General features: G+C 47.5%; 1 protein-coding gene across 4 annotated transcripts in view; it reads left to right on the top strand.

The window, feature by feature from the left end:
• Nucleotides 1-12,787, top strand: part of LOC144944324 (protein bicaudal D homolog 2-like) — an 87,628-nt gene that overhangs the window by 46,631 nt on the left and 28,210 nt on the right. The gene's annotated exons all lie outside the window — the stretch shown is intronic.

Raw genomic sequence — 12,787 nt, 5'->3', positions numbered from 1 at the left:
TCGAGCGGAAACAGAAGTGGCCGCTGGAGATCCTAAATTTCCGGGAGGCTCAACCGGGACACGTGGTGAGCTCGCAACCCCACCCTCCGTCAGCACCACCCATTTTTAAATGGCCGCTCTAGCTCAATCGCTAACCGCTGGCCAAAGAAAGAATGTTCTCTCCTCCATGCCGACGTGAGGCCCACCTTCTCTGCCCATAGGGCCCATCGGAATGCCCATCAAGGCTGGTCTTGTGCTAAGTAGATTGGTCATGTGGTGTAAGAATTGGTTTTACCCTTTCTGGCAAATAAACAGGTGCTAAGATGTGAAAACAGTTTAACACGTAGGCTTTCGCGACCAATATCATCCATAATACAGTTTTTTTTTAGTTAGATGTCATTAAACCTGCCACCACTTGACACAGACAACTAGTAAGGGTGGTTACGTAAACAGAACGTGGCCAATTCGCAGAGGTGGGACAAAGTCATTGTTATGCAAGTCACAAGTAAGTCTCAAGTCTTTGCTCTCGAGTCCCGAGTCAAGTCGAGTCAAAGATGAGGCAAGTCCAAGTCGAGTCTGAAGTCATCAAAATCATGACTCGAGTCTGACTCGAGTCCAAGTCGCATGACTCGAGTCCACACCTCTGAGGTGGGACAAAGTCATTGTTATGCAAGTCACAAGTAAGTCTCAAGTCTTTGCTCTCGAGTCCCGAGTCAAGTCGAGTCAAAGATGAGGCAAGTCCAAGTCGAGTCTGAAGTCATCAAAATCATGACTCGAGTCTGACTCGAGTCCAAGTCGCATGACTCGAGTCCACACCTCTGCCAATTCGTCACTAGTACAGCACACCAGTGTGTTGGAGAGCCGAGCCACAACATTTACAATCTGAGTACGACGTTTTGCCAGTAATTTCAACTCGCTTCATCAGGTGACAGCCATATCAGATGTTAAAACACCAAACAGAAACCCTTTGCAAGGAATCATATCTGCATTAACCACACATACTTGGTTAACATGCAAACATGCATGATGAAGCTGCTCACCCCGAGCTATAAATGCCCTGATGGTGGCATTGTCTTTATGCTGTTCGCCTTTTGGCGTCCTCTGGTCTAACACTGTTTGAGACTAGGCTCTAAAGAAAGCTGTCTCTGGTGTGGACCAATCAGTTTCAAAGACAATGCATATACTAGCAGAGGATGTTTTTTTTTGTGCATGTTCCTCACATGTGTGTGTGTGGTTAATGCAGATTTGATTACTTTCAAATGGTTCTTGTGTGGTGTTTTAACAGCTTAGCACCTGCTTTATTGCCAGAAAGGGTAAAACCTATTCTTATATTTTGATACTGGCAAAAAAGGTCCAATGATGGTCACGTGGTGTAAACCACGGCGTATCCACCAATTGTTCGCAGCCATTAAAGACCCCCCCCCCAACCGTGTGGTAGGGGATGGTGGATATTATGGTGACTGGCAATGCCAAAAACTGCACCCAAAATGAGCCATTCTGAGTCACCGCAAGGTGCGTAGGCCGTGCACGGTGGGTGTGGTGGGGAGGGCTTCACGGGACGGCGATTACGAGTGCCGTGTGGTAGCATTTACCTGAGCCACACCTGATGATGATGTGGGCAGACGGCAACGAACGCCCGAATTCACCGACTCACTTTCGCGGGGCAGGGTCAACGCAGATTTCACAACGCAGTGCCTTTCGTGCCAGAAGCAAAAGCCCATTATTCTTTTTTGTAATGTGTGCGCAAAATAATAATGAGTGGGAAAATGTGCAGATTCATGCAACCCATATATTACAAAATTACAAGTGTGAATGGGGTTTCAAAGTATAAATGGAGTGTGCTTTTGCCAATAACATCTGATAATTCGGCAGCATTTGTTTAACAATGCTTAACTGATGACGAGACCCAAAAAGTGGAAACCTGGTCCAGAATTTGCTTGCTTAAACGCCGCTTGATAATGTCGGTGTGGAAAGCCCAATAGGCTGGTAAAGTAAAGCAATTCTATTCATATGTGGAGACACAACTGAATTTTGTATACATACGTATTAATTTTTCAGAAGTGATGAAATACAGAGTAATCACTAGGGGTGTAACAATGACGCATGGATTAATCAATTAATATGGATTCCTAAGGATCAAGGTATATGTTTTAAATCACAGTGGTAAAAGCAATGTTTTAATATGACATTTTCAATACGTTGTACGTTATGGGTTCGTGTGAACTCTGAAGCCACTAGTGGCCACTGCATTGATTGCAATGGGAAAAAAAGACTTGTTGATTGCATTATTAACCTGAATGGCAACAATTTATAAGTACATAACTGTGGAAGGTTATGGGGAGTCATGAGAGTTATCGTAAAAATGCCACCAAACGCTCAAACCGGTCAAAAGCTGCTTTAAATTTACAATAAAATCCATAAAACATTTGGATTCATGTCGCGTGTAAAATGTGACCGAATTTCAATGAGCATTATTCCGCCGGTAGCGAGAGAGAGAAATCGAGTGAACAAACACGAGCTGTGTCACGTACGATAACCCCTGGATGGGGAAAAATTCATTTCACGTAATTATCCCAAGGGAACACAAATCTCGCGTCAACCCCATCGGCCGGCATAGCCAACCTGTTTAGACGGTAATTTCCCAGCCTGTCCCCACCGCTCAACGCGCCGGTCCCTCGTGACGGCACCGGGCATTCGTGACGGCACCGAGCTACAAACCGCTGCGATGGTTGATTGGAGCTCGCGTAATGGATTATGCTCCTTGACGAGCACAGCAAGGTTTTGTGTTTCATGCGGCAAGCACTTTGTGCGTGGTTCAGGTTTGCTCACCACTCATGTTAGCTTGTGGCTGGGGATGGAACGCAGATCGCCACATTCACAGCACGGTGAGCTCACCACTGCCCGACTGCTCTTCATGCAAAGCAATACGCAGCTCGCCCATATAGCCGTGTTTGTTATGCTGATGGTTGCAGGTGCTGTTAGTGAGCACTTATTAGTGAGGCTGGCAATGGCGCATGAGGTGGTGGTGTCAGAACAATGCCACCAGCGACCTTTCTCTCCACAGTGCTGATGTTGATGCACTGCACTAGCTACCTATTTAAGGCTGAGTTGATCTAGTGGAGGACCAGAGCCTGTTCAGATATCACTCGACACTGATCGTCAGCCCTGGTCGGGAATCGAACTCTGGAAACTGTGATCGTAGCATGTACACGCACGTGTGCAATACATGTACTTAACACTTACATACAATACATGTACTTAATACTCGCGCACGGAGCTTTTAGAAAGGACATTGCGGCAAGGAGGATGACGGTAGAGTGGAAGCACGGCACAGCGTGCTAACCACCGCACCACCACTCCCCATAATCAAAGCCAATGGGCTTTCTTGTTAAATCCTTATTGTATGCTCTTCGAGTGAGCGCATTACTGAGCACCTATTAAGGCTGGGGTGCAGTTGTCAGCAATGTGCTTTGGCCACTTTCGTCTCCTCAGTTCCGATGGTTACACGCTCCCCGTACTAGGGCGCTCATTTAAGGGCTCAATCGACCTAGGGGAGGCGCAGGACCGTTTCGGATGTTCCACGACCGAAATTGAACACGGGTCGCCAGGTTTTGTGGCCCGGTGCACTAACCGCTCAACGCTACGCCATTGCTCCCCACTACGAGCCTCGCCCAAAGACAAAGAACTCCCGTATAGCCTTAGACTGTTGGGGCAAGTGCTGTTAGCAAGTAGCACCTCTGGGAGCCGGCATGGCACACCAAGTGGGTGGGTGGCCACCACCACGCTCGGCTGCCTTTGTCTCCCCAATGACGATGTTTACACACCGCACCAGGTACTCATTTGAGGCTCGCCCATACACTGTCACACAGACGCACCATGTATGGGGGGGGGGGGGCTGTGATTGTCACGCAAAATTGGACCCCACTTTCCGTTGGAATGAAGGCACATGTGGGAGAACAACCTGGCCACACTGATGGCAGAGCCATTGACACGTAGTGGTTGAGCGTCGCTAGTGTGAAGCCACTTAGCCTGTCTGATTTTAATAGCAAGTTCCACGCAAGCGTACGTCAGCCACGACGCCGTTTCCACCGGTGATGTCTGGGCGAGTGCGCTTTGGGGGGACGGAGGGCACATGGAATGGGATGCCGCGTCTTTATTTCAGGCCTGAGCTGAGTGGCCGCAAGAGACGGTCGACAGTGCGGCATCGTCGGTTGAGGACATCACCTTTCGCGTAGATCACAGCCGCGTCCGGATATCGCCGTGGTCAATGCAAAATGAAACCGCGTGTCCTGGAATGAATGAAAACATCTGCGCTGATGTGATGGCGATGATGAAAATGCATCGGAGAGCTCTACAGCCCAACGGTGGAAACCTACGTAGTTGCAGTAATGAATGAAAATCTTTGAACATAAACAGGGCATGATTTTACCGAGCGAGCGTGTTCTGAACTAACAGGGCCTCGGAGGAATTGAGTGAATACAAATATGTATTCTTGTAAAATAAGGGCAAACGCCACTTTAGATCCGGTCTTTGGTATAGTGTGCCAACGTCTCTGTTATTCGTAATGGGGAAAATTTCACAGTTTCGACCATTGCTTCAAGATGTGAATCTGGCCTCAGCATTACATTGTGCTCCTTAACGCTTCCTTGTGAGATGTTGCATTGGAACAGTTGGAAGGGTCAAGTTTGCGCTGCCAGTCACTGGCAGCTCATGGAGCCAAAGGCATCGCCACACCATGAAACAACTTCCCAGTCACGGTTTAGCCAAGGGTGGAGAATATCGCCCTGCACCAATATTAGTGATTAGAGAGCACGGCGGGGGGGGTGAATGGACGATCTGAGATCTGGGAATATTGTTCCTCATCTGGGAGCATGAGTGGTGTGGCAGCCATCCGGTGGTGTTGAACATGAGCCGAACCTGTTCCTCCAAGCGTCTCTCTGCCTCACCACACCTCCCAACACCTCTTGTCACATCGCCACATCTCTCAACATCTTCCGATGCTTCCCAGTGACTACTTACCTCCTCTCTCCTCCCTGCACCTCCTCACAACTGCTGTCCCCTCACGTGACCTCTCCACATCTCTCAGCATCTCGAAGCATCTCCCAATCGCTTCTCGGCAACTTCCAGCAACTCCTCTTCTCGACTCCCCGCACCTTCCTTCAACCTCCCCGTGCCTCCCCAGCCCCTCGGCTGTCCTCTCTGCACATCACTGCGCCTCCCTTCACCTCTCCTGCATCATCTGCCCCGCATCATCATCTCCCCCTTACCTCCCCACAAGCTCCCAAGTCACTCTCATTTTCTCCGCTCACCTCCCCACGCCTGCCAGCGCCTCCCCCGCGCCGCGCCGGAGCTGTCGTTTGATTAAGGGGAGCGGCTCCTTCGGGGAGCGCGTGTCAGCAGGATCGACGCACCATGCTGCGTCGGCAAGACGGCCGCTCTTGAGAAATTACACTTCCCCCCCCCCACCCCCCCGCTGCTGAAATTGAACACCTTTCGGCCGAGATCAGCCCATGGCAAAGAGGCAAAAAGATATATGAAACGAGTGTGGACTGTATAATTCGATACGTAAATAAGCACATAGGGGAACGAGCAAAGAAATGGATTGGTTAACTTGGTTATTTTAATCAATGAATTCGTGGCGTGATTAATTTGGTGATTTAAACGTTTTGACTTTCCGCCAAATGAGACGCGGGGCCTGGGGTTGATGTTTCTGTCGGTGCCCCGGGGGGTGAGGCTGCCGTCCCTCCGCCGAGTTGTTGGCCACGACTCGAGATGGCACGGCGTCACTCTCGCCAAGCCGGTGGAGGAGAGCACGGCTAGAATCTCTGGGGCAGGTTGGGAGGCAGAACGGCGGAGCGGTAACACTTGCGCCTCACAGTGTGACGGAGCCTGGTTCGATTCGTCACTTTGGGGGGCGCCTTTCTGTGCGGAGTTGGTATGCTCTCTCCCCCTGTTCTGCATGGGTTTCCTCCGGTTCATCTGATTTCCTCCGAGGGCTAAACGGTTTCTTTTTTACAGGCATTGGCCAAAACATCCCAATGCTGAAAAAATACCTGCAAATTACTCGATTGAGATTACACATCACACACAGCAGCAACATCGCCTCGACTGAAATAAACTTGGCAGGGACGCTCCTAAAAGAGACTCCTGACGCTCTGTGAGGCTTTCCTGAGTGAACAAGTCGACATCACAACAAGAAAATAATTCAAAAAAACAAGTTACGGCTGTAGTTCCCGGCGTTATGCCCTGCCTCCGCTGGGTGTGTCTGTCTTTGTGCCCAAACACGTTGTGGCTTAAACACAATTTGTGTGTTGGGGCATGTCTGGCTGAGTCCGTTTGTATCAAATAGTCTGCGTTTAATTGCAAGCGCTGTATCACCCAGCGACGCAGTGGTGCGCACACTGACCCGAATTCGATTGCCGGCCACGGCTAACGCCAGTGCCGAGTGACGCCTGAACCGTTCCCGGGCTCCCCGCTTCACCAACCCACACTGACCAACGTGGTGAAGTATGGTCAAACAACTGCCATGGCCGACGCGGCTTGGAGAGGCCCTCATCCCGCAGTGGGTTGACCCAAGAAGCTGTAAATTATTATACGAAGGAATGTCATTATGAGCCAAAGTAACATGTGTACATTGCTAGATATATATACTCTATGTAAACTTAGATTTTATGGAAAAATAAGCTGAAGACATCAAGTCGGGTTTCAAAATATAATGCAGCAATATTGTGTAGTGATAAAAGTATCTTCTTCTTTCGTATGGCTGATGTAGATGCAGAACAACAGCTACAATTTCACATTCTTATTCATATTCTTAGGTTTTTTCGGTAAAGTCACGTAGGTAAAAAAAAATTAAAAAGCAAAATAAAATAAAAATCACGACGTTTCGGAGGCAACACAAGCTTCCGTCTTCAGGTGGTACCGTCACGGCCACGACAGCTGTATCAAGTAAATGAGAGATTGCAGTAGCTACCACTCCGTTTATATAATGGTTGGAGAAGGTGGTGGTGCAAGGGCCGCATACTTTTTTTCACATTCAGGTGTCCAAGCCAGACAACCGCGTTAGGAGCGGCGGAGTGCATCGCTGCGATGTCTCCTTCGTATTTGTGGATCGGGGCATTGCGTCGTGATCCACTGTACGGTCCGTTTTGGATGACCGCAGTTGCACACTACTGGAGGGTTTTTAATTTTCCATTGGTGAATCAGGTATCCGCATCTGCCATGGTTTGTCCAGATGTGGTTCAGGGTGTAGAATGAGCTTCGTGGAAGCTCAAACCCAGGGATCTTCTGCTTTGGGTCTTTCACAAGGTGTTTGTTTGCGAGTTGTTTTGAACTCCATTCAGCTCTATCCACTAAGATGCACCGTCTACGTGGATAGCTATGGAGTGCGAAATAATATTTGACACTTGTGCTAAAATGTACTGTAAAGTGTATGCGGATCACTCGTGTGCCTACAACATCAGGCAACCCGGCAGCGGGTAACACGCTGCTGATGAGACTCGGAGAAGTCAAAACCGCTCCGGGGAGTGCCGCTTAAACAAGCAGCCGCTGGAAATCATCGCTCCAGGAGGCACGTCGCCTCATGGCCTCAAGTGTTTCCACTTGATTTGTTTTGAGTTTTGCGACGAAACCACAACCGTGTTTGTTCGAGTGTTTTTGTTGTTGTCGCGCTTTAATGCGGCAATGGCCTGCAGGGAAACGTCATTAGCGAAAGTGTGTTCCCTCTGCTGCCTCGCGGACCCTTGCATCAATCTCTCTCGGCGGTGTCAAGGGCGGGCTTTGCTGTGCTCGGCGTCCTTCTGCGCCGCGTGACTCCGCGCTCACCTCCGAGCTCCCGCGTCTGCCAGGTCAATGGCCGAGGCTCCCCTTTCCCGTCGTGTTGTAGTACAGAGTTAGACTGATGGCCTTAATCTAAGTTGTCTTGTGGTTGTTGTTGTTTGACTTGCATCCCATCGTGTTGTAGTACAGTTAGACTGATGGCCTTAATCTAAGTTGTCTTGTGGTTGTTGTTGTTTGACTTGCATCCCATCGTGTTGTAGTACAGAGTTAGACTGATGGCCTTAATCTAAGTTGTCTTGTGGTTGTTGTTGTTTGACTTGCATCCCATCGTGTTGTAGTACAGTTAGACTGATGGCCTTAATCTAAGTTGTCTTGTTGTTGTTGTTGTTTGACTTGCATCCCGTCATGTTGTAGTACAGTTAGACTGATGGCCTTAATCTAAGTTGTCTTGTGGTTGTTTTTGTTGTTTGACTTGCATCCCACTAGGATATTTGCACAGGGTTGGTGTACGGTGATTTTTTCTGCAATATTTTGCTGCCTCTTCTTGGATTTTCTGTTTGCACATAGTCACTTTAAGATGTTTTCTTGTTCATGTTTTTGTTTTTTGTTTGTTGCGATTGCACCCGATTCAAGAGCCGAATGGCTCACAGGGCTTGTACCTAATAAATGAACTTTGAACTTTGTCGCGTGGCCTCCCGTCGGCGCTTAACGGCGAGCGCCCGCGGAGCGTTGGCGGCTCGCGAGCGAGAGCGGAGACACGCGGCCGATTGTGGACGCGCAAACCCCCACCCCCCTGGGGTTGAGATCGTGACGGGAGCCACTCGGAATAAATGAACGTTGGTTTGCCTGGACGTGTCTTTGTACGTATTGTGGAGGCTTATGCACAGCAATAATATTGTTCGGCTGGCTCAGTAGTCATCGGATATATGGCTCGTAAGCAGAGACGACGGCAAATAGAAATGGGGGGGGGGAAGCTGAAAAGTGCCCGAAGAAGCGTGCTGAGATGCAGGCGTGTAATTACACTGAGAAACAGAGTGGTCCACATGGAGAACATACACATGTTAAAGACACCGTTATAATTATTAAGAAATGTTAAGTGTGCTTGTGAAGGGCACGTTGCTAGAAGGGATGACAGCCAACTGCATGGGACTGGTCGCAGAATGGCAGCCAAAGGCCCGATTCTCCACGGCTGACCGGATTAACCGTGGAGGAAAATAATGATCTTTCCGACAGACCTGTTCTTCACCTGAGGACGGCTGCTTGCGTTGTGGCCGAAACGTCGTGAGAATAATTTTATTATGTTTTATTTTTATTATTTTATTATTTCCCTTCTACGTGACTTTACCGACAGAACCAAGAAGACAATGATTATGATCTCGTCGCCGAAGGCCAAGAGGTCATCGTGGCCAGTGCTTTGATGTCACCTCACTTTTCCATCGCTCTCCCTCACTCTGCTAGGTCCAGTAGTTAAGTCGACACCCGACCGTCACGGACCGCTGTGGCAGTCTCCCGCGTCTGGCTGTTAGGTTCCTCACCCTGGTCACCGACCTCCCAGGGTGCCATTGGTTTGACCCCGTCTCGGTGACCTGTCGTCCTCCTCTACGCGCGTCCCACCCATCTCTACCTCCTCTGGCCGATTACACCTTGCCACGCGCTATGCTTTTGCGGTGTTGCGATTCAGTCTGCGATACAGTTTTATTTTGGAATATCTTCTATCATGGGACCTTGTTTTTTTGCCAGTATCAAAGTATGAAATAGAAGATTAGGTTTTACCCTTTCTGGCAATAAAGTGCGAGGTGTTAAGATGTTCAAACACCAAATAGATCCCTTTTGCACGGAATCAAGTCCGCATTAAACACACGTATTTGTGGTGAACATGCAAACAATCGTGCTCTGACAATAGATGGCATTGTGTTTGAAACTGATTGGCCTACACCAGAGACAGCCTTCTTTAGGGCCTAGTCTCATTGCCAGTGTCAGACGGGAGAATGCCAAAAGGTGAACAGCACGAAGACAATGCAAGTATTAGAACACTTGTAGCTCCGGTTGAGCAGCTATTTAATGGGAACCTTTTTTGCCCGTATCAAAGTGTCAAAAATAAGAATAGGTTTTACCCTTTACTTTTTGCCAGTATGAAAGTATCATGAAGGAGAAATTCAGTAAAGTGGATGAATGATGAGAGGTGATCCTGCTTTACACTTAAAATATACTATGGGAACCTCATTTGCCAGTTAAAATATGATAATTGGTTCTTTACCCTTCTATCTGGCAACAAAACTGACACCTTTTTACAAGGAGTCATGTTTGCATAGACCGCAATACCTGCAGTCATAATACAAACAAAAGAACATAACTCTGATAATGTGCACTGTCCTTGAAGTTGATTGGTCCACACCCGAGACAGCTTTCCTTAGAGCCTAGTCTCATATGGGTTGGACCAGATGACGCCAAAAGGCGCACAACTCAAGGACAATGCACCATCAGAGTATGAGAGCTCGGGGCAAGCATCTACACTATGGGAACCTCATTTGCCAGTTAAAATATGATAATTGGTTCTTTACCCTTCTATCTGGCAACAAAACTGACACCTTTTTACAAGGAGTCATGTTTGCATAGACCGCAATACCTGCAGTCATAATACAAACAAAAGAACATAACTCTGATAATGTGCACTGTCCTTGAAGTTGATTGGTCCACACCCGAGACAGCTTTCCTTAGAGCCTAGTCTCATATGGGTTGGACCAGATGACGCCAAAAGGCGCACAACTCAAGGACAATGCACCATCAGAGTATGAGAGCTCGGGGCAAGCATCTACACTATGGGAACCTCATTTGCCAGTTAAAATATGATAATTGGTTCTTTACCCTTCTATCTGGCAACAAAACTGACACCTTTTTACAAGGAGTCATGTTTGCATAGACCGCAATACCTGCAGTCATAATACAAACAAAAGAACATAACTCTGATAATGTGCACTGTCCTTGAAGTTGATTGGTCCACACCCGAGACAGCTTTCCTTAGAGCCTAGTCTCATATGGGTTGGACCAGATGACGCCAAAAGGCGCACAACTCAAGGACAATGCACCATCAGAGTATGAGAGCTCGGGGCAAGCATCTACACTATGGGAACCTCATTTGCCAGTTAAAATATGATAATTGGTTCTTTACCCTTCTATCTGGCAACAAAACTGACACCTTTTTACAAGGAGTCATGTTTGCATAGACCGCAATACCTGCAGTCATAATACAAACAAAAGAACATAACTCTGATAATGTGCACTGTCCTTGAAGTTGATTGGTCCACACCCGAGACAGCTTTCCTTAGAGCCTAGTCTCATATGGGTTGGACCAGATGACGCCAAAAGGCGCACAACTCAAGGACAATGCACCATCAGAGTATGAGAGCTCGGGGCAAGCATCTACACTATGGGAACCTCATTTGCCAGTTAAAATATGATAATTGGTTCTTTACCCTTCTATCTGGCAACAAAACTGACACCTTTTTACAAGGAGTCATGTTTGCATAGACCGCAATACCTGCAGTCATAATACAAACAAAAGAACATAACTCTGATAATGTGCAATGTCCTTGAAGTTGATTGGTCCACACCCGAGACAGCTTTCCTTAGAGCCTAGTCTCATATGGGTTGGACCAGATGACGCCAAAAGGCGCACAACTCAAGGACAATGCACCATCAGAGTATGAGAGCTCGGGGCAAGCATCTACACTATGGGAACCTCATTTGCCAGTTAAAATATGATAATTGGTTCTTTACCCTTCTATCTGGCAACAAAACTGACACCTTTTTACAAGGAGTCATGTTTGCATAGACCGCAATACCTGCAGTCATAATACAAACAAAAGAACATAACTCTGATAATGTGCACTGTCCTTGAAGTTGATTGGTCCACACCCGAGACAGCTTTCCTTAGAGCCTAGTCTCATATGGGTTGGACCAGATGACGCCAAAAGGCGCACAACTCAAGGACAATGCACCATCAGAGTATGAGAGCTCGGGGCAAGCATCTACACTATGGGAACCTCATTTGCCAGTTAAAATATGATAATTGGTTCTTTACCCTTCTATCTGGCAACAAAACTGACACCTTTTTACAAGGAGTCATGTTTGCATAGACCGCAATACCTGCAGTCATAATACAAACAAAAGAACATAACTCTGATAATGTGCACTGTCCTTGAAGTTGATTGGTCCACACCAATCAACTTCAAGGACAGTGCTATGACTGCAGGTATTGCGGTCTATGCAAACATGACTCCTTGTAAAAAGGTGTCAGTTTTGTTGCCAGATAGAAGGGTAAAGAACCAATTATCATATTTTAACTGGCAAATGAGGTTCCCATAGTGTAGATGCTTGCCCCGAGCTCTCATACTCTGATGGTGCATTGTCCTTGAGTTGTGCGCCTTTTGGCGTCATCTGGTCCAACCCATATGAGACTAGGCTCTAAGGAAAGCTGTCTCGGGTGTGGACCAATCAACTTCAAGGACAGTGCACATTATCAGAGTTATGTTCTTTTGTTTGTATTATGACTGCAGGTATTGCGGTCTATGCAAACATGACTCCTTGTAAAAAGGTGTCAGTTTTGTTGCCAGATAGAAGGGTAAAGAACCAATTATCATATTTTAACTGGCAAATGAGGTTCCCATAGTGTAGATGCTTGCCCCGAGCTCTCATACTCTGATGGTGCATTGTCCTTGAGTTGTGCGCCTTTTGGCGTCATCTGGTCCAACCCATATGAGACTAGGCTCTAAGGAAAGCTGTCTCGGGTGTGGACCAATCAACTTCAAGGACAGTGCACATTATCAGAGTTATGTTCTTTTGTTTGTATTATGACTGCAGGTATTGCGGTCTATGCAAACATGACTCCTTGTAAAAAGGTGTCAGTTTTGTTGCCAGATAGAAGGGTAAAGAACCAATTATCATATTTTAACTGGCAAATGAGGTTCCCATAGTGTAGATGCTTGCCCCGAGCTCTCATACTCTGATGGTGCATTGTCCTTGAGTTGTG

The sequence above is a fragment of the Lampetra fluviatilis genome, chromosome 34 (genome assembly GCF_964198595.1).
Source record: "Lampetra fluviatilis chromosome 34, kcLamFluv1.1, whole genome shotgun sequence".
Lineage (NCBI taxonomy): Eukaryota > Metazoa > Chordata > Hyperoartia > Petromyzontiformes > Petromyzontidae > Lampetra > Lampetra fluviatilis.
This window is presented reverse-complemented; position numbering and strand designations above follow the sequence as displayed.